Raw genomic sequence first — 23,176 nt, forward strand, 5'->3', positions numbered from 1 at the left:
TTTGGCAATGTAGGCATTCAAAGCCAGTGTACGCGGATGAGAGGATGAGTACTTTCTTGTCCTACTCAGAGTGTCTGGTAGGGTGAGCTGGACTTGAGAGCTGCATATGGGGGAACAAGCATTGGACATGACGGACTGAGAAGGGGTTGGTGATGTGATGGTGTTGATGGCCTAGATTCAGTGTTTCCTCATGAAAATATTGTGTTTGCGTGACTGGTTTGGCCTAGCGACGACACCTCAAAATTTCTTGATGATGGTGTGCTTAGCGGTGGCCTTACAGTTGGGGAAGCGATGGAGCGTTGCCGGCTAACTTGAGTCGGAGCAGGTGCACATGTGCTACCTGAGCTTTTGTAATCCGTCAACACTTGCAAGTGCATGTTGGTTAAATGTCTAAGCATGCAACTGGTATTCAAATTTCTTAGACTTTTCCCTGTGCTAAAGGTCCTTTGGCACTTCTTACACATAACCTTTGCATCATCAGTAGGATTTTGTTCAAAAAAGTGCCACACTGCACTCTTCCTACTATGGTACATATTTTCAGGGCTTGCACGCTGTGCTAATTTTACCGTCTGGCCAAGCTGTCCTGCAACTCTTTTAGTTTTCTTGCCAAGTTTTTTGACAGCTACGGGCCTGCTGGATAACCAATGCTGCGATGACGATGCCTGCTGCGGATCCTTCTCCTGTTCTGACCTATTGTCACCTGCACCCTCTTCCCCCAATGGATGCCAATCCGGGTCAACTGGGTCATCCATGACCTCGTCTTCAATGTCATCTGCACCTTCCTCTGTACCTTGCTCTGTGTCACCGTGTAAGGTGGTATAGTATGCGGGAAGGGGCACCTGAGTTTCATCAGGGTCTGATTCGGGCTCAGTAGACAGCGAGGGCAATGTAGTGCTGTGGGTGAATGTACCAGCAGAATCATCTAGCAGTGGCTGTGCATCAGTGCACTCCATGTCAGATTCATCTTGGACTGGGGAATTCAGGATTTGACTTGATAACCCTGGAATGGTGCGTGAAAAGAGCTCCATGTATTTATGGAGTGTCAAACACACACGCTGACTCTGTGTAGATGTGACAGTAATAAAAACACCAGATATCCGATACTGTTTGACAATCGGACTGCACGATACTTTGTATGTATGGAAAAATTGGTAATCTCCGTGTATTTTTTACGGAGTCACACACATTTAGCATGTATTTGTCCGTGATACCAGCCGGTACATGGTGGTGTGTGAGGAGCGTACACCTCTATACAGTGTGTGAAAACATGTACGCTCAGTATCTACTGTGCAGAAAAAAGGAGTAAAAGGATTTTTGCCTTTAAAAAAGCAGTCTGCACAACAGTGTGCAAACAGCAATGCAACTATCAGGGAGCCTATAAGGCAGCCTAATCACCAACAGAGCTTCTGCACAAAAAAGTGTGAAAAAATGAAGGATTGGTAACTGTGCAGAATAAAAGGAATAAAAATATTTTTGCTTTTAAAAAAGCACTCTGCACAGCAGTGTGCATACAGCAATGCAGCTATCAGGGAGCCTTAGCAAAAGTCGGCGGATTCTGAATTTGGCCGACCCGTTTCGCTCAACTCTAGTCGTCACTAAATGAAAGGGATTCATATAGCTTAACAAGCAGCTAAACCGCTATACCGGGGTCCAATAAGGAAGACTGTAGTTGAATCTGTGGTTTATTGAACGAAGGTATATAGATGTGGTAAAACTACAAACAGAAACAGATACATAGGATCAGTACTGGGTTCATGGAAATATACAATACAATACAGAGAGGGTGATTACATACCACCGATGCTGACACAAGGGGAGTAGAACGATGAGGTGCTTCCAATATGCAGACTTGAAAGAAATGGCCAACGGAAGAGAGAAAGGGGGCTGGGATAGACCATGGTACCTTGCAAAGTTTCCCAAGATACATTAGGAGTTGGAGGGAAATAATACAGGAAATACAGTGCATAATATCATGCAGTTATAACTTTTGGCCACTAGATGGAGCTGGAAACAATAAACATTAAAATGTGTGGTAAACTGAGCATTATATACATACAGCAATCATTGTATGTTATCAGAACAGGTAGTTAAGAGTCATTGATTATGTTGGAGACAGAAAACAGCTGCCAAACATAAAAACCTGCTCAAAATAGTAAATCATACCCTCCTTTATCACCCCCTTAGTTAGGGAAAAATAATAAAATTTAAAAAAAGTATTTATTTCCATTTTCCAACTAGGGTTAGGGCTAGGGCAAGGGTTGGGATTAGGGTTAGGGGTGTGTTGGGTTTTGGGTTGGAGTTAGAATTGGGGGTTTCCACTCTTCAGGCACATCAGGGGCTCTCCAAACGCAACATGGCGTCTGATCTCAATTCCAGCCAATTCTGCGTTGAAAAAGTCAAATGGTGCTCCTTCCCTTCCAAGCTCTGCCATGTGTCCAAACAGCAGTTTACCCCCACATATGGGGTATCAGCCTACTCAGGACAAATTGCACAACAACTTTTGGGGTCCAATTTCTCCTTTTACCCTTGGAAAAATAAAAAATTGGGGACTAAAAATAATGTTTTTGAACAAAATATGATTTTTTTATGGCTCTATGTTATAAACCCCTGTGAAGCACTTGGGAGTTCAATGTGCTCACCACACATCTAGATACATTTCCTGGGGGGTCTAATTTCCAAAATGGGGTCACTTCTGGGGGGTTTCCATGGTTTAGGCACATCAGGGGCTCTCCAAACACGACATAACACCCACAGACCATTCCATCAAAGTCTGCATTCCAAAACATCACTACTTCCCTTCTGAGCCCCGACTTGTGCCCATACAGTAGTTTACTCCCACATATGGGGTATCATCATACTCAGCACAAATTGTACAACAACTTTTGGGGTCCAATTTCTCCTGTTAACTTTGGGAAAATAAAAATTGGGGACTAAAATATCATGTTTGTGGAAAAAATGTGATTTTTTTATTTTCACGCCTGGGCGTTAAAATCTTCTTTGAAGCACTTGGGGGTTCAAAGTGCTCACCACACATTTAGATAAGTTTCTTGGGGGGGGTCTAGTTTCCAAATTGGGGTCATTTTTTGGGGTCTTTCCACTGTTCAGGCACATCAGGAGCTCTCCAAACACGACATGGCGTCCAATTTCAATTCCAGGAAATTTTGGGCTGAAAAAGTCAAACGGCGCTCCTTCCCTTCTGAGCTCTGCCATGCACCCAAACAGTGATTTATTCCCACATATTGAGTATCATCGTACTCAGGACAAATTGCACAATAACTTTTGACATCCTGTTTGTCAGAGACACCGCACTGCACTTGCTCATAGAGCCAGTGCGCGTGTCCTGAGTACAGAAGCAGTGCTAGAAGATACCTGTAGAGACGGGCAGCAGAGGTGACCATGCATGCTTCAGGCTAATAGTGTCAGGGTCCAGTCAGCGCTGGAAAGTAAAGAGGCATAGGACCTGCGGACACTGAAAATGAATAATCTGCAGGAGACCTATGGTCATGTGACTGCAAGGGGGCGGGGCTTAGCGTCCTGTATTCAGATAGGACAGGACACCATACAAACAACTCAGAGTCAGGCAAAACAGAGGTCACAGCAGTACGGGCAAATGAGGCACAGGAGGGACAAACACGGGTAGTCAGACAGAGCCAAAGGTCATACACAAGAGGACGACGTGGTACCAAGGGGACAAGCAGAGAGAAGTCGGGTCACAAGCAGAGAGTCATACACGAGAGGTAGCGCAGTACAAGAGGGTCAGGCAGAACTCGTAACAGGGACAGAACCAGATCACAACCGAACAAGCATGCAAGATATCAGGCACAAGGCACACGTATACAAGAGGTCACTTAACTCAGCCGAGGGCAGGAGTATAACTGACACCGGACCCAGGTCCAGTGAGCACTAAATAGCCTCCTGCTGCCAGAGAGAGGCAGCACAATTAACCCATAGTCTAACCAGGATGGGTCAAAGCGAAATCCCGTCCTGGATCATGACACTGTTTCCCTTGGTAAAACAAATATTGGGGTGAAAAGATCATTTTTGTGGAAAAAATATGATTTTTTTATTTTACGGCTGTACGTTATAAACTTCTGTGAAGCCCTTGGGGGTTAAAAGTTCTCACCACATATCTAGATATGTTCCTTGGGGGGTATAGTTTCCAAAATGGTGCCATTTGTTGGGGGGCTTCCACTGTTTAGGCACATCAGGGGCCCTCCAAACACAACATGGCATCCAATTTCAATTCCAGCCAAAACAGTGGTTTCCCCCCCACATATCAGGTATCAGCATACTCAGGACAAATTGCACAATAACTTTTGGGGTCCAATTTCTCCTGTTACCCTTGGTAAAATTAAAAAAATTGGACCTGAATTAATTTTTTTGTGAAAAAAATTAAATGTTTATTTTTTCTAAACATTCAAAAAATTCCTGTAAAGCACCTGAAGGGTTAATAAACTTCTAGAATGTGGTTTTGAGCACCTTGAGGGGTGCAGTTTTTAGAATGGTGTCACTTTTGGGTATTTTCTATCATATAGACCTCTCAAAGTGACTTCAAATGTGATGTGGTCCCTAAAAAAAAATGGTGTTGTAAAAATGAGAAATCGCTGGTCAACTTTTAACCATTATAACTTCCTAACAAAAAAAATTTGGTTCGAAAATTGTGCTGATGTAAAGTAAACATGTGGGAAATGTTACTTATTAAGTATTTTGTTTGCCATATCTCTGTGATTTAAGGGCATAAAATTTTACAAATTTTCGCCAAATTTCCATTTTTTTACAAATAAACGCAAGTTATATCAAAGACATTTTACCACTAACATGAAGTATAATATGTCACGAAAAAAAAATTTCAGAATCACCAGGATCCATGGAAGCATTCTAGAGTTATTATCTTATAAAGGGACAGTGGTCAGAATTGTAAAAATTGGTCCGGTCATTAACATGCAAACCAACCTTGGTGGTAAAGGGGTTAATGAGTTAGAAAGCATGACAATAAGCAAGTTTGCAGTTTACCTGCATTTTCTAGCTGCTGTCATTCTTCTGCAAACAGAGCTTTTATCTTAAATAATACAATGAGAGTTTTTATCTTACATAGTGTACAGCTTATTGTGGCTTCCATCAACATGTGTGCCAAGTCTAGCTCCTGGGCTCTCTATTAATATGCTGAGTTGTTTGTTCCAGCATGCATATGCATTTGCTCAGGACTTTAGTCTAAGTTCCATTCCTTTGTTTCTGTCTACTGTTTGTTTGCTTTATTCTTCCTCTAACTGCTTTGTGGACATCTATTATGTGCAACTGCTGTCATAAAAGCAAGATACCTTTCATTCTCCATTGGCAAAGCTAATTGCTGCACTTATAGTGTAGATACTGTAAGTTTTACTTTTTAACTATGTTTCTCTTTACACTTTTCTATTTACAGTGTCTTTCATAAGTATTCACACCCTCGGCATTTTTCCAGTTTTGCTACCTAACAGCTTTGAATTTTACTTTTGTTTTGTTTTTTTGAGAGTTTGTATCAGTTCATGTAAAGAACATGCCTACAAATGTGAACATTTGTTTTTCTTTTTATTGTGAAGCAAACAACAAATATGAAAAAATAACTGAAAACTTCAGTGTGCATAACGATTCAATGCCCTTTGGATAAATCTCTATGACCTTTCCACATCTTGCTATTGGGATTTTTGCCCATTCCACAAGGCAAAACTGCTCCAGCTCCTTCGAGTTAGATGGTTTCCTTTGGTGAACAGCAATCCTCAAATCAGCCCAGATTCTCAATTGGATTAATATGTGGGCTTTGACTAGGCCACTCCAAAACATGTACATGTTTCCCCTTAAACCACTCAAGTGTTGCTTTAGCAGTATGCTTTGGGTCATTGTGTGGTTGGAAAATGAACCTCTGTCCCAGTCTCAAATCAATGACAGACTGAAACAGGTTTTGCACAAGAATATCCCTGTATTGCGCATAAATGACATTCTTGGGGTGATGAACTCTGTTGGTTTTGCACTAGACATAGCGTTTACCTTGGTGGCCAAAAAGTTTAATTTTGGTCTTATCTGACCACAGCACCTTCCTTCATACATTTGAGGAGTCTCTCACGTGCCTTTTGGCAAACTCATAACGAGCCTTACACTCTTCCATAAAGGCCACCTATATGGAGTGTATGACTAATTATGGTTGTATGGACAGATACCCCAGTCTCCACTTGGGAACCCTGCACCTCCTTCAGGGTTAACTTTGGACTCTGTGCTGCCTCTCTGATTAATGCCTTCCTTGCTCGGAATTAGAGTTTTGCTCTGTGGCCCTCTCTTGGCAGGTTTGTTGTGGTACCATGTTCTTTTTTATTTGATGATAATGGATTCAATGGTGCTCCAGGGGATCCCCAGTGATTGAGATATTTTTTATAACCCAAACCTGAATTCAGTGCCGGTTTAAGACAAAGTGGGGCCCTGGGAAAAAGTTTAAAGTGGGCCCCAAATGATCACATATTGCACCATTACACAGAAACATTTCTGTTGTATTTACATGCGGTAAGTTCAGGCCATTAAATGAGCGCGATCGACAATATTGAAGTCGTTCGAGGCTTGTTTACCAGCCTCTTTACACTGGCTGAGGGAGAATTATGGATACAGATAGTTCTAGATACAATATAATGCAGGTCACATATAGTAAATATAGTTTACTGCACTGACCATGGTCCTTGAAAGAATATAATGCAGCCCCCCTCAGAGTATAATGCAGCCCCCCTCAGAGTATAATGCAACCCCCCCATAGAGTATACTGCAGCCCCTTCATTGATTGCACTGCAGCCTCCTCATTGACTATACTGCTGCCCCTCTCATAGATTATACTGCAGCCCCACTAATAGAGTATAATGCAGCCCCCTCATAGATTATAATGCAGCCCCCTCATAGTGTATAATGCAGCCCCACACACAGTATAATGTAGTCCCTTGATAGAGCATAATGCAGCCCCTTCAAAGTATAATGCAGCCCGCTGAGTATAATGCAGCAGCAAACACAGTATAATACAGCCCCACAAACATAATAGAATGCAACGCCTTCAAACACAGTATAATTCAGCCCCCCAAACACACATACAGTATAGTGCCACCCCCCACACACTATAGTGTAGCCCCCCCATGCACAGTGTAATGCAGCCTTTCACACACAGTATAATGCAGTTCCCGCACACAGTATAGAGCAGCCCCCCACACACACAGTATAATTCAACCTCTCACACACAGTATAGTGCAGTCCCCAACACACAGTAAAATGCAGTCCATCCCAAACACACACTGTATAACGCAGCCCTCACACACTCTATAATACAGCCCCCCACAGACACTATAATGCAGTCCTTCCACACACAGTATAGTGCAGCCACCACACACAGTATAATGCAGCCCACACATACACAGTATAGTAAAAACCTACAAGAAGCAAAATAAACAAAAACCCTGCTATAACTAAATACGTAAAAAGCAAGTGCATTTAAATAATACAGGGTTCTTAGTAATACAATTTTTGATAAAAAAAAATCATGAAAGCCATCTCACCGTCGCCAAGGTGACCCTGATCGAGACGGTCCTACGCTGTCTAATATTAAAACCTTACCACGTGTCAAAATCGACCTCAGTGTGTGAATAAGTGCAGACAAAAGGACAAGGTACCCACCTGAGGACACCAGCCAGTGGAAGCTTTTATATGTGATTTACAGCTCAAGAGAGTGAGGCCACACCCCGACTTGCACAGAATGCAAAAATACAAAGAAAGAACACAAAAAAATTGAGCACAGTATAGTGCAGCCCCCACACACTGTATAATGCAGCATCCACAGACACAGTGTAATGTAGCCCACACACACAGTATAATGCAGTCCCCACACACAATATAGTGCAACCCCCAAACACAGTATAGTACAGCCCCTCACACACAGTAAAATGCAGTCCACCCCAAACACAGTATAATGAACCCCACCACACACAATATAATGCAGCCCCCCACACACTGTATAATACAGCCTCACAGATACTATAATGCAGTCCTTCCACACACAGTATAGTGCAGCCCCCACACAAAGTATAATGCAGCAACCAACATACACAGTATAATGAAGCCTGCCACACACAGTATAAGTAAGCCCCACACAAATAGTATAGTGCAGTCCCCCCACACACACATTATAATGCAGCCCCCCCACATACACAGTATAGTTCAGCCCCCACATACAGTATAATGAAGCCCCCCACACACAGTATATTGCAGTCCCCACACACAGTATAATGCAGCCCCCCACATACACACTATAATGCAGCCCCACACACAGTATAATGCGTAAACACACTATAATGCATGCATATACACACACACACAATACGTACCTCTCCTCCTCTTTCCACCGCTGCTCCGGCTTCTGCAGAGTGTCTCATCAGCTCCACTGCTGGCACACGCTAAGTCAGAGGCAGAGGGGGAGTGAAGGGAGAAGGAGCGTCATCTGACACTCTCTTTCATCCCTGCTTTTAACTATCAGCATTTATGATACCGATAAGTTGAATATAGGGGGGCGGTGCTGGGCCCCTCTTACTCACGGGCCCATTCTGGCCATTGGCTGGAGGTCTCTGGTGGAGAGGGGGGCCCTAGGTAGTTGCCTGGTCTGCCTGCTCCTAACGCCGGCCCTGCCTCATTTGGATTTTACAACAACTTTGTCCCTGACTTGCTTGCAGATCTCCTTGGTCTTCATGGTGGTGTTTAGTTAGTGGAGCCTCTTGCTTAATGGTCTTGCAGCCTCTGTGGCCTTTCCGAAAAGATGTGTATATACTGACAGACCATGTGACACTTAAACTGCACACAGGTGGATTTCTTTTCACTAGGTATGTGACTTATGGAGGTAATTGCTTGCACCAGAAGTTTATAGGGGCTTCATAGCAAAAGGATGAATACATATGGACATGCCAATTTTTAGTTATTTGATCCCATAAATTTAATTTATGCCTATACTTTTCTCACTTTACTTCACCAATTTAGACTATTTAGTGCTTGATGTCTCAGACACAAATCGGATTATAAAAATATTTAAACACAGGTTACAATGTAACAAAAGAGGTAAATAGCCGAAGGGCGTGAATACTTTTGCAAGCCACCGTATTAGTGTTTGGGGAGATGTACTCTCCTCCCAATTAAGACTGATCTCACTTTGCTTCATTTGTAACTGCAGTTATGTCTATAGCAGTCTGTTGCCTCACACTCTGTTCAGTATTTTCCTCTCTAAACTGCTGTGATGGCTCTTTAGATTCATTATTTGATGTTAATATATTGTTTCTACATTGAAAATGAAAATGTACTTTTCTATTCTTTTTGTTCATGGATATCGTCTGTGGGCTCGACTGATAGGGGTAGGAAAGCTACGGTATATCTAAGGCCTCTTTCACACTTCAGTTTTTTACAATCAGTCACAATCCACCAGGTTTTGAAAAAAACGGATCAATTTTTTTTGAGGATCCGTTTTTTTCCCCCATTGACTTCCATTAATGGCGGATTGTGACGGATTGCCGTCCGTTGCATCCGTTTTTTTTGAGGATCCGCCAAAAGTTGCTGTCCGTCTCCATCCTCAAAGATTTCAAAACGGAGCTTGCAACGTTTTTTTCTCTGGCGGATCCTCCAAACACTCATTTAACCCGAAATTCTTTCTGGGTGCTGGATGAAAAGGAAAAAAAAAAAAAATTCTCTCTCTCTCTCTCTCTCTCTCTCTCTCTCTCCTTCCCAGCCAGCGATTCCTTTAAATTTCCTCATTTTCAGGATCCGTCTGAAAACGGATCCTGTGCCATCCGTTCACATCAGTTGACAACGGATCCGCTTGTCTGACTTTTTGGCGGATTTGAACTGATGCAAAAAACTGAAGTGTGAAAGAGGCCTAAGAGATTCCATTTGTCATGTCATTCATGCGAATTCCCTTAGCCTAGCAATTCTGAATTTTCACTTTTGGAAACTATTATTCATTTGTCCTCGAGATCATCCAGGATATATTTATTGAGGTCAAGGACTATGTCCAAGTTTCGGTCAAAGACAACATTAAAACTTATCAGCCATATCTTGTAGAAAGAATGTGCCATGTGCAGTATTCCTCTCCTGTAGTGAGAGCTAATATAGAATTTCAGGTTGTTGACATAGTGTTTTCTGCTTTTATGGAAGAGGATAAAAATAGTTATGATTACATTGACAGAGCTCTCTTTCTTAATGAAAAGAATCAGAAGCTATTAAAAATCCATTCAGTTTGTGAACAAAGTTGTTGGCCAGTTGGAAGTCTCTAAACCCACTTTTCGTGAACCTACAGACTTCCAGATGAATTTACAAACTTACATACAGTGGTTATATAGGTCCATCAAGTTCAAATTTTCTTCACCAATTATATGAATCTATAAAGACAATCATGAGGTTGATGTGTAAGCAACCTGAAAAGCCTTATAATCTTTCTAAAAAGTTCAAAGTTCTCTACCCCATAGAACTGAAAAAATGTAGCTTTTTGGCTAAGTACTCATAAATGGTAAACGTACTACCCAGGCCCATTTTCCTCATACGAGGAGCAGGCAACACTCCACATAATAGAGAACCATACTGATCTTGTGATAAGTGCACTGAATCAAGATCAATAAGTATTTACAATTAAAGGATAATTTAAAACACTTTATTTCAACAAATGTTTAAAATTCACACACAACAGACAATAATGTTAACCCCTTATAATGTTTACGCCTTTTAACGGCAGCAGTTAAGGGTATTTATTCCTCAGCGCCGCTTTTTAACGGCGCTGAGAAATAAGGGTATAGCATCCCTCAGCATCGGAATTTCTCCCAGATCTTGACTACTGGGGGAGCTGAGACCCCAGAGAACATGATTCAGTTTGGTTTTTACCGACCCCAGTGTTGCGATTGCCATTATTAATGGAATAACGGCCACCACAAAAAAAAAATCTGATTTGCCATTTAATTTCTCTCTCCTCTGATGTGATTGCACATCAGAGGTGATAGAAATGGGGTCCCCAATCCCCTCGGTACCTCCAGCACCTTCTGCATCCCCCAATGATGTCCCCCCGGCTGGGGGCGTCTCCTTCCAGGAAGAAAATGGCAGGCTCATGCACAGTGTACCCACCGAGATCTGCTGGCCGGCACCCAGCAACAATTGGAAACTTTCCTATTGGTTTATTTTGATCACTGTGGTAGACCCTATCACATTGATCAAAATAGAAAAATAGTAAATCAACCTCCCCTTTATTACCTTCTTAGGTAAAATAATAAAATAAAAAAAGTATTTATTTCCATTTTTCCATTAGGGTTAGGGTTAGGGCTAGAGTTAGGGTTATGGTTGGGGTTATAGCCAGGGTTAGGGTTGGGGTTAGGGTTATGGTTGAGATTATAGTTGGGGTTATAGCTAGGGTTATTGTTGGGGATATAGCTGGGGTTATAGCTAGGGTTAGGGTTGGGGCTAGGGCTAGGGTTAGGGAAACACAGTAGTTTGAAAAATAAATGGCTTCACCTAACCACTAACCATGAGTGGTGCTATCATTCATATTCTCTGAAAAAAGGCAAAGAAAGCAGAAATTCTGCCAGGGTATGTAAAGTTTTGAGCTCAACTGTAGCTAGGGTTAGGGTTGGGATAGGATTAGGGTTGGGGTTGGGTCTAGGGTTTAGTGTTGGACTTGGGTTAGAGCTAGGGTTAGGTTTGGGGCTAGTGTAGTGTTGGGGCTAGGGTTGTGTTGGGGTTAGGGTTCTGGTGTTGGGGTTAGTGTTGTGGTTAGGGTTATGGTTAGGGTTGGGATTATGGTTAGGGGTGTGTTGGGGTTAGGGTTGAGGTTAGGGCTGTGTTAGGGTTGGTATTAGAATTGGGGGGTTTCCACTGTTTAGGTACATCAAACGCGACATGGCGCCCGCATTGATTCCAGCCAATTTTGCATTCAAAAAGTCAAACAGTGGGTTTCACTCACATATGGGACATTGGCATACTCACGAGAAATTGCACAACAAATTTTGTGGTCCATGTTCTCCTAATAGCCTTGTGAAAATTAAAAGAAATGGTTCCAAATTAAATTTTTTGTGAAAAAAGTAAAATGTTCATTTTTTCCTTCCACATTGCTTTAGTTCTTGTGAAGTACCTGAAGGCTTAATAAACTTCTTGAATGTGGTTTTGCGTACCTTGAGGGGTGCAGTTTTTAAAATGATGTAACTTTTGGGTATTTTCTGTCATATTGACACCCCCAAACTCACTTCAAATGTGAGGTGCTCCCTAAAAAAAATGGTTTTGTAAATTTTATTGGAAATATGAGAAATCGATGGTCAAATTTTAACCATTTATAACATCCAAACAAAAAAAAATTATGCTTCCAAAATTGTGATGTTGTAAACTAGACATGTGGGAAATGTTAATTGATAACTAGTTTGTGCAACATGACTCTCTGATTTAAGGGTGCAAAAATTAAAAGTTTGAAAATAGCTTAATTTTCAAAATTTTTGCCAAATTTCCTTTTTTTTCATAAATAAACGCAAGTCATATAGAAGAAATGTTACCACTAGCATGAAGTACAATATGTCATGAATAAACATTCTCCGAATCAGTGGGATATGTTGAAGCGTTCCAGAGCTATAACCTCATGAAGTGATAGTGGTCAGAATTGTAAAAATTGGTTTGGTCATTAAGTACCAAATTTGTTCTGTCACTAAGCGGTTAAAAGGGTGCATTCAAACCAAAAACACAAAGAGGAGGACAGCTGAAGCAGTATAACTCAATACACAGGTAAATATACATATATATAGATAGATAGATATATGTGTCCTGTCTGTAGTTATGAGAGGCTTCCTAGTTAAGCTGGTATGTAGTCAAAATACACAAAAAGTTGAAACACTGAGAACATAACCAGCAAAATTTGTTGCACAGAGAAAACTCTTCCATGTCCATATATTGGCCAGACAATTCCCAAACTTCAGTGTATACAGGTGAGGGTACTCATTTGTAATCATCCTGAAAGGAGTATACTCCTGTAGTCAAGCGGATAAGGTGGTAACACAAAATATTTACATTGCGGTGCAGAGATAAATAGGTTCCGCTGGAGGGGCAAAATCCCTGAATGGAGCACAGTAGTGGCAGCTAGTGTGAATACAATTCTGTTCACAATATTCTAATTTAGGTTACGACAGACTACGCCATGTACACATTACCTGTGTCTGTACTGCTCCAAACGTGAATGCCGAGTGGCACGCTGCCTCACCTAACCTTGACACACGTTACACTTGTGATTCTTCCTGGGGTCATGTCTAGATGGGGAGTGTCATAGGTATTATAGCAACCAACAACCAATGGAAGCGGTTGGGGAAGGTCTACCCGAGGTAAGCCCATTCGCATCAATTGATTGACTATTTTTACTCCAGAGAACCAACTCTACAGTGAGCACCCCATTATTCATTCTATATTAACTAGGAAACCTGTTATAACTACAGACAGGACACATATATGTATATGTACTGTGTATTGATGTATACTGCTTCAGCTGTCCTCCTCTTTGTGTTTAACATTATTGTCTGTTCTGTGTGAATTTTAAACATTTGTTGAAATTAATTGTTTTAAATTATCCTGTAATTGTAAACACTTCTTGTCTTGATGCGGCACAATCACTGCAAGATCAGTATGGTTCTCTAAGTACTCATAAAGTAGACATAGTTATTGCTAAGTTGTCTCAATGTACCATCCTTCCATCTGAAGATAGATCTTATTTATAGGATGCCATGGATTGTTGTTTAGAGTGCATTCTTGTGAAAGGCTGTTCAGTTGCAGCTTGACAATATCCCTGTCACTATTGCCTCTTATGAACTTGCTAAAAATGGCTTTGATATATTCAGGATTGATAGCAAAGTTGCCATCTTAGAAAGTTGTCATTCTTTTAGAAAGATTAGTTCTGCTGTTAATTTTTTGTGTGATTTCAAGATTCCAAATTGAAGAACATAACTGTGGATCTAGGATCTATCCTAGAACATGGAAACTTCTTTGAATCTCTCTATTTAACAGATACCTATCTGCATGTTCTTATTGTTCTTCCTTTTTGGATGTTTCTAAGGTTTGCATAACCATGGTGCCTTAATTGGACGAATAACTTATAAAGGCCACATCGGAAAATCTCCCATTGTTCCACCTTTACACCACTGTAAAATTCCTCCAAGTTGAGATGGATAATAAATTAGGAAAAGTCTAGTACAGTACATGCCAGAAAATGTCAATTTCTGAATTTCATCATATACTTCTAGATTATGTGACTATATCTTTCCTCGACAGGCAAAGTCAGACTCTTGTCTGTGATAAATTTTATTTCAAGATCACGGAGGTTTGCTATCAGAACACTCATGAGACACTTGGGTCTTATGAGTTTAGCCGTGAAGGCGATATCTTGAACATTATTACACCTACGCCCTCTCCACAAGGAGATTCTTGACTCCTGGAACCCAGTACCTTGGGCCTTAATGAGAGGTGCATTCTGTCCACCAAAGCTCGCCTCTTGTGGCGGTGTCATCTCAAGGTTGGGAAGTCCATGGGTCAACCTTGCTGTATCTTGTTGAATCTTGTTGAAAATAGACACATTCCAAAACAGCTTAGAACTTTTGCAGTCCTGTAGAGAGATAAATGTCATCAGACTTAAGGGAACTCAGAGAAATTAATTTCTCTCATTTATATTTGACATCTCTCCTACAAGAAATGACTGTCAGTGTGATCAGAGAACATGATGTTTGTGATTTGCATAATCAGACAGGTAGGTGCTCGGTCTCTTCTTTTTCAGGAAGAAAGATCTTTTTTTGGACAGAGCAGAACCTGTCTCATCAAACATCAGTCCATAACAGAGGAACTCTGAATGTTCTTTCAGATTGCCTGGATCATGTAATTCTGAGCAAATGGTCTCTCTCTAATATTCAATAAGACCATATTTAGATGAGGGACTCCAGTTGTAAACCTCATGGTCACCAGGTTCAATTCCAAGTTAGAGAATTTTTCTCTCTCTATTTAGAGGAAAAACCCATGGCTTTGAATGCTCTGTCCATGCCATGGAGGCTAAGGCTGGCCTTACATATTCCCTGTAGTTTCCTTGATACAGAGGGTATTAATGAAAATAAGACAGGACTAAGGCATGGTGTTTGGCATAATTTCATTTTGGCTGAATCATGACAATGGTTTTCCAAACTCATTTAAATGAGTCAAGGTCAGTATTACTAGCTTCCCTCATTGCATAATTTAGTGTCTCACGGTTCCTAATTCCACCAGAACCTGGAGAATTTCAACTTTACAGCCTGAAGACTGACCAATCCCCATTATAGTCTAGTGAACCATCTGAGGCAATATTAAATACTTTGTTCTGCTCCAGTTCAGAATCCATTAAAAAGGTCTACTCAAGAATTAAAATAATTTCTCTGTCCTGGTGTTCTTCAAGGAATTTAGATGTCCTTAATCTTTCAATCATCAATATCCTTTCCTTCTTGCAGAACATATTTGAGAAGGGTCTAAGTCATTCCACCTTAAAAGTTCAGGTGGCAACCATCTCAGCAATCTCCAAAGATGCACTAATCAGAATATTTCTGAAAGATTCTTCTAGATTAAATCTTAAAATCTAAAGCCTGTGGCTTCCTACAACCTGTGTTTAGTCTTTAGAAGTCTTTGTTGGGCTCCATTTAAACCACTTGCAAGAAACCTAGTGGTGGGAACTAGGTTTTGGGCATTCACTTTATTCCTGTTTGCCATTACTTCGGCCAAAATAGTTGGGGAGCTTCAAGCTTTTCCTCGTGAAAAGCTGTTTCTGATTTTCTTGTCTGACAGAGTTCTTCTCTGTTTTGTACCCCATTTCATTTCTAAACTTCCATAGAGCTATCATTTTTTATCCTGATACTGGAAAAGATGAGACTCTTTCCACTTTTGACATTTCTAGAAGTCTTAGAATTTTTTTTGTCCGGATTGGAATCTATCTGAAAGGAGGAAAATCTTCTCATTTTGTAGTTAAAGAACAAAAAAGGTGTTAAATCCACTGTGATGATTCTAAAATGCCCACGCCAGGAGAAGCGATCACTTGCAAACTAGACATGCAAGGTTTCGCCCAGTGTAAGGGTACTGTCTGAAGTCTGACATGTCTAGTCAGAATGTGGCAATCAATGTATTTGGCACCTAATGAGTTAACTACTATTGTCCAAATAGGTGTTACCAAATAAAATATTTCAAATGTAGCCTAATGTGGGCACTGCATGGTCAGACGCAACCAGGATTTATATCTTGCTTCGTGTTATACAGAGGAATCTTAGAAAGTAGAAAAGCTGCAATTAGCAGCGCCTTGGACAGTATGTCCTTTGTTCTTCTCACATTGCTGCTTTCATATTATGATCATGAACGCTTCTCAGAGAAAGAATGTTAGAGGGAAAAGCAAGCAGAATGAAGGTTTTAACAGGTTAATACTAATGACTCATAATACTGAGAAGCACAGACAGTATCAGGAAATTTATGTTAGCATTCTACTTGCTCAGGCTGATTCATACCTTCCTACATTCAGTCAAATTGAGGGAGCTGCCACAGAATACGTGGGTGTAGTTTTTATTCAGAGGATAATGGTCCTATACAGAATATTTTTAGAACAAGTGTCTTAGAAAAAAAAAGAAGAAATGTTCTCTGGTTATTTAACAATATAAAGGAACAAGCTAACACTGACTAATCTAACAACTTCTCGACAGCTAGGATGGCATCCAAACAGGTGACATTTCACCAACTACAAAGTACATGGATGAACTGACCATTGTCTGATTTTCAATTTCCAAACAGGTTAGAATATATTTACACGTCTATCAGGAAAATATACCTAGTATAATTATTTGGCACACAATAGGTCAAATACTTCACAAGAAATGAAAACACTGGCATTTTACCCTTTACAAGGTATGTCAGATCTGACCAGTCACTTGCTTTTAGACAGTAGGAAATACTGTGATCACTTTGTAGTCAGCAGAAGTTAATAGACTTTTTTTTAAGACAAATTATAAAGTCTAATAAAACTTACAGGAATAATAGGACAGTCAGTAATCAGTTATTAATTTAGAGTACTTCAGAATGAAGGTGCCCTATTGCTCTATTCACCTGCCTATAGTGACCTCTAATTTCAGTTATTGCTCACACCTTTGAAGATGCCATTTCTGGGCGAAACGTGACAGTTATCCATGTTTTAAATTAGTGCTTATCCAGTGGCAGGTTATCATTCTAAAGTCCAGAATCTTAGTCTTATGATAACAGGACCAGAAGCTCATCATGCAAAATTGAAGAAGGTGGTAGCTATGAGGGACATATGAGGGGCTGGCTATGGGGGACATATGAGGGGCTGACTATGGGGGACATATGAGGAGCTGGCTATGGGGGATATTTGAGGGGCTGACTAAGGGGGACATATGAGGGGCTGGCTATGGGGGACATATGAGGGGCTGGCTATGGGGGATATATGAGGAGCAGGCTATGGGGGACATATGAGGGGCTGGCTATGAGGGACATATGAGGGGCTGGCTATGGGGGACATATTAGGGGCTGGCTATGGGGGACATATGAGGGGCTGGCTATGGGGGACATATGAGGGGCTGGCTATGAGGGACATATGAGGGGCTGGCTATGGGGGACATATGAAGGGCTGGCTATGGGGGACATATGAGGGGCTGGCTATGGGGGCAGTGTGGAGATATTTAGAATGCAGGGGAAAACTAGAGAGAGGACAACCATAGTTTAGACTGTGGTTCATAAGTGTGGATGGTGTAGCAGTTATAGCTGATAATGGCAGCCAGTGGAGTGGTTATACCTCATTAAGCTTTTAATATGGACAGATATTTTTTATGGAGAGGTCATTTTAATAACACTATTATTTTTGAAGGGCACCGTGTCAGGATGTGCTGCAGAGGACTGGAGAAGAGGGAATATAGAGAGATGAGATGTGGATTTGAAATGTCATCATGGCGTCTGAACAATGTAGAGATAAAAAGAAAGACAAGATTCAATCAGAGAAGAGCTCACCCATAAGGTGCCTGGATGTAATTGTTTACTATTGATACTGACTGCGTCTCATCAGTACTGTGGCTCCTGTATGGTCTGCAGTCTGATAAAGACTGATAACAATTCCCAGCATCTCCTTACCATTGTTAAGGACATACTGGGAGTTGCAGGTTCATGAAATAAAAATTTCTATGTGCGCTGACTTAGAAGGATTCAGCTAGACTGTTTCTAAACACGTGATGGAAAAGGGAAAAATTAATTGGGTAGAAAGGCAAAATGAGCAATTGTAAGTCAATTTTGTTGGGAGTGCCTTTTTTTAAAAAAACAATCATTTGTATTCGGATCCCTTTATTTATTATGGGTTCTCTTTAGTTTCCATTAGGGGCATCGGCCAAATGCTGGACAATTTCATTGAAACCAAACGGCCCCCATTATAGTTCTTTAGAAGAGAAGGAAAATGATCCAGCAAAGAAGAAGCTTAAAATCTTGAGTATAAAACTTAGCTTTTATTATGAACTTTTAAAAAGACACAAAGACATTGACAATAGTGCATCTCAAGGTTATAAGATCTACGTGTTTCGAATTCATGTCTTACTCATGGTTTACATCTCATATTTCAGTAACTGGAAAATCTGATTTTACCCATAAATTGAGAATATTGAGAGCGATCTTTCAGTGTTTGAGAAGAAAGAAGCAGATTTATTTGCTAAGCTATATTACAGAGTGTCTTTACTCTTTTTATTGTACATTTACTTTTTTCCAAGAATTAAGCTTTATGTATTAAATACACTAGGGAGTAACATTTTAATAAAGTATTTTGAAGTGATTTACAAATTAGATTCCTTGTGAGATTCCTTCCTTGATCCAGAGTGATGTCTTTATTTTAGACATTTTGAAACATTATGATTAGAGTTGAGCGATACCGTCCGATACTTCAAAGTATCGTATCGGATGGTATCGGCCGATCTTTAAAAAAATATCGGTATCGCCGATTCCGATACCGGAAGTCCCATTCAAGTCTATGGGACTTCCGGTATCGGAATAAGAAAAACCCTTTCCTGCCCTTGTACAGCCTCTCTGGGGTCTGTACGGGCCTTTCGGGGGGCTGTGCCGGCCTGCCAGGGGGTCTGTGCAGGCTCCGGTGGTCTGTGCCGGCCTGCCGGTGGTCTGTGCAGGCTCCGGGGGGCTGTGCCGGCCTGCCGGGGGGCTGTGCCGGCCTGCCGGGGGGCTGTGCAGGCTCCGGGGGGCTGTGCCGGCCTGCCGGGGGGCTATGCCGGCCTGCCGGGGGGCTGTGCCGGCCTGCCGGTGGTCTGTGCAGGCTCCGGGGGTCTGTGCAGGCATCGTCCGATGGGACTACAAGTCCCATCGGGCGATGCCTGCTACCATGACAGTGATTGACACATTAGCCAATGATGGGACAGTAGTAGTCCCATCATCCGGCTAATGTGTTAAATGTAAAAAAAAAAAAAAAAAAATTACATGCTACATACATACAACATGCATACTACATACATGCTACATTCATACTACATACTACATACATGCTACATTCATACTACATAAATACTACATGCAACATACATACTACATATATACTACATGCATGCTACATACATACTGCATGCTACATACATACCACATATATACTACATACATACTACATGCATGCTACATGCATGCTACATGCTACATACATAACACATATATACTACATGCATGCTACATACATACTACATGCTACATACTACATATATACTACATGCATGCTACATACTACATGCTACATACATACTACATATATACTACATGCATGCTACATACATACTGCATGCTACATGCATGCTACATACATACTACATACATACTACATGCTACATACATACTACATATATACTACATACATACTACATACATACTACATGCATGCTACATGCATGCTACATACATACCACATACATAACACATATATACTACATGCATGCTACATACATACTACATGCTACATACATACTACATATATACTACATGCATGCTACATACATACTACATGCATGCTACATACATACTACATGCTACATACATACCACATACATACTACATATATACTACATGCATGCTACATACATACTGCATGCTACATGCATGCTACATACATACTACATACATACTACATGCTACATACATACCACATATATACTACATACATACAATACATTCATACAATACATACATAGACATACAGTACATATAACATAGAGTAACATACTTACCAGTACTTGTCACATTGTTCCCCGAAGCCATTGTCTTTTCCGGAATAAATATTAACATAACAAACCACAAAAATACTCACCCACGATCCGAAGCAGTCCACGAGTGTGTCCCACGACGATCTTGGGTAGAGAACTGCAGCATCAGCTGTTGCTGCCGTTCTCTACGGGCTGCAGGAATCCAATGACGGAAGGTAGGTATCCTTCCGCACTGTATTCCTCCGCCACTTAAAAAAAAAAAAAGTCCCTAGTCTCACTTTATGCCATTGCTGTGTGGGAAATTCCCACGCAGCAATGGCATAAAGTGAGACTAGGGACTTTTTTTTTTTAAGTGGCGGAGGAATACAGTGCGGAAGGATACCTACCTTCCGTCATTGGATTCCTGCAGCCCGTAGAGAACAGCAGCATCATCTGATGCTGCAGTTCTCTACCCAAGATCGTCGTGGGACACACTCGTGGACTGCTTCGGATCGTGGGTGAGTATTTTTGTGGTTTGTTATGTTAATATTTATTCCGGAAAAGACAATGGCTTCGGGGAACAATGTGACAAGTATTGGTAAGTATGTTACTCTATGTTATATGTACTGTATGTCTATGTATGTATTGTATGAATGTATTGTATGTATGTAGTATATATGTGGTATGTATGTAGCATGTAGTATGTATGTAGTATGTATGTAGCATGCATGTAGCATGTAGTATGTATGTAGCATGCATGTAGTATATATGTAGTATGTATGTAGCATGCATGTAGCATATATGTAGCATGTATGTAGTATGTATGTGGTATGTATGTAGCATGTAGTATGTATGTAGCATGCATGTAGTATATATGTAGTATGTATGTAGCATGTAGTATGTATGTAGTATGTATGTAGTATGTATGTGGTATGTATGTAGCATGTAGTATGTATGTAGCATGCATGTAGTATATATGTAGTATGTATGTAGCATGTAGTATGTATGTAGTATGTATGTGGTATGTATGTAGCATGTAGTATGTATGTAGCATGCATGTAGTATATATGTAGTATGTATGTAGCATGTAGTATGTATGTAGTATGTATGTAGTATGTATGTGGTATGTATGTAGCATGTAGTATGTATGTAGCATGCATGTAGTATATATGTAGTATGTAGTATGTATGTAGTATGTATGTGGTATGTATGTAGCATGTAGTATGTATGTAGCATGCATGTAGTATGTATGTAGCATGCATGTAGTATGTATGTAGTATGTATCTAGTATGTATGTAGCATGCAGTATGTATGTAGCATGTATGTAGTATGTATGTAGTATATATGTAGTATGTATGTAGCATGTAGTATGTATGTAGCATGCATGTAGTATATATGTAGTATGTATGTAGCATGCATGTAGTATGTATGTAGTATGTATGTAGTATGTATGTAGCATGCAGTATGTATGTAGCATGTATGTAGTATGTATGTAGTATATATGTAGTATGTATGTAGCATGCATGTAGTATGTATGTAGCATGTAGTATGTATGTAGCATGCATGTAGTATGTATGTAGCATGTATGTAGCATGTATGTAGTATGTATGTAGTATATATGTAGTATGTATGTAGCATGTAGTATGTATGTAGCATGCATGTAGTATGTATGTAGTATTTTTTTTTTTTTTTTTTAACATTTAACACATTAGCCGGATGATGGGACTACTACTGTCCCATCATTGGCTAATGTGTCAATCACTGTCATGGTAGCAGGCATCGCCCGATGGGACTTGTAGTCCCATCGGACGATGCTTGCACAGACCCCCGGACATCAGCACAGCCCCCCGGCAGGCCGGCACAGCCCCCCGGCAGGCCGGTACAGACCCCCACAGGGTGCACAGACCACCGGCAGGCCGGCACAGCCCCCCGGCAGGCCGGTACAGACCCCGGGCAGTCCACACAGCCCCCCGGCAGGCCGGCACAGCCCCCCGGCAGGCCGGCAGAGACCCCCGGAAGGCCCGAAATGACGGCGCATCATGATGCGCACACACCGCGCATCATGATGACGTCAGGCCGTCAATCAACTGAACTTCCGATTCCGATGCCGAATTCCGATATTGAAAAAATATCGGAAGTCGGTATCGGAATTCCGATACAGCAAGTATCGGCCGATACCCGATACTTGCGGTATCGGAATGGTCAACACTAATTATGATTCCTGAAGCAGAATACATGCCTGTATGCTGAAAGTGGCAATACAAAGTGACAATTGTGGATGTTGTGGAGGAAGAGTTAATGATGCCGCATTTATCAGCAAGACTTCATGATGTTGCTAAGCAACAAAGAGGAGTTTTAAACTGGTATAGTCATTTTTAGTACGGAGGAAAGTATGTTCCAGGTTAGTAGTCTGTGTGTGATCCCAGCTTCCTTTAATAGAAAGGACAGGAAGAGGGAAGTTGTAATTCATCACATGAAGCTTTTGGAAGTTAAACCTATATGTTTACTCTGAATTAATAATTCACATATTAAGTCACTTTTATTTACACTTAGCGATCACTCAGACTTGAAGCCCCAATCAGACGCACCAGAGTGGGTAAAGCTTGGAACATTGCCTAGCAACATTGGGGCAGATTTAATAATCCAGTCCTACATTAGGATCATGAACATTTAGCGTAGGCAGTCTGAAAATGGTGACTTTGGCACTCCTTTGTCTAACCTTAAACCTCCTCTTGCTTGGCCTACTATGACCCTCTTTTTTGCACCTAAATTTTAGCACTTCTGGTATGTGTTGTCATCTATGCCTTTTGAAAGCTATTGCCACTTTTAAAGGGACTTTGTCAGTAAAGAATGACAGTTCAAGCCAACTACAGATGCTCGATGTACCCTTGGTGAGGTCATGCACATTCCCACGTTCT

This window comes from Dendrobates tinctorius, unplaced genomic scaffold (assembly GCF_039654945.1).
Source record: "Dendrobates tinctorius isolate UK_male_01 unplaced genomic scaffold, ASM3965494v1 ptg000241l, whole genome shotgun sequence".
Classification (NCBI taxonomy): domain Eukaryota; kingdom Metazoa; phylum Chordata; class Amphibia; order Anura; family Dendrobatidae; genus Dendrobates; species Dendrobates tinctorius.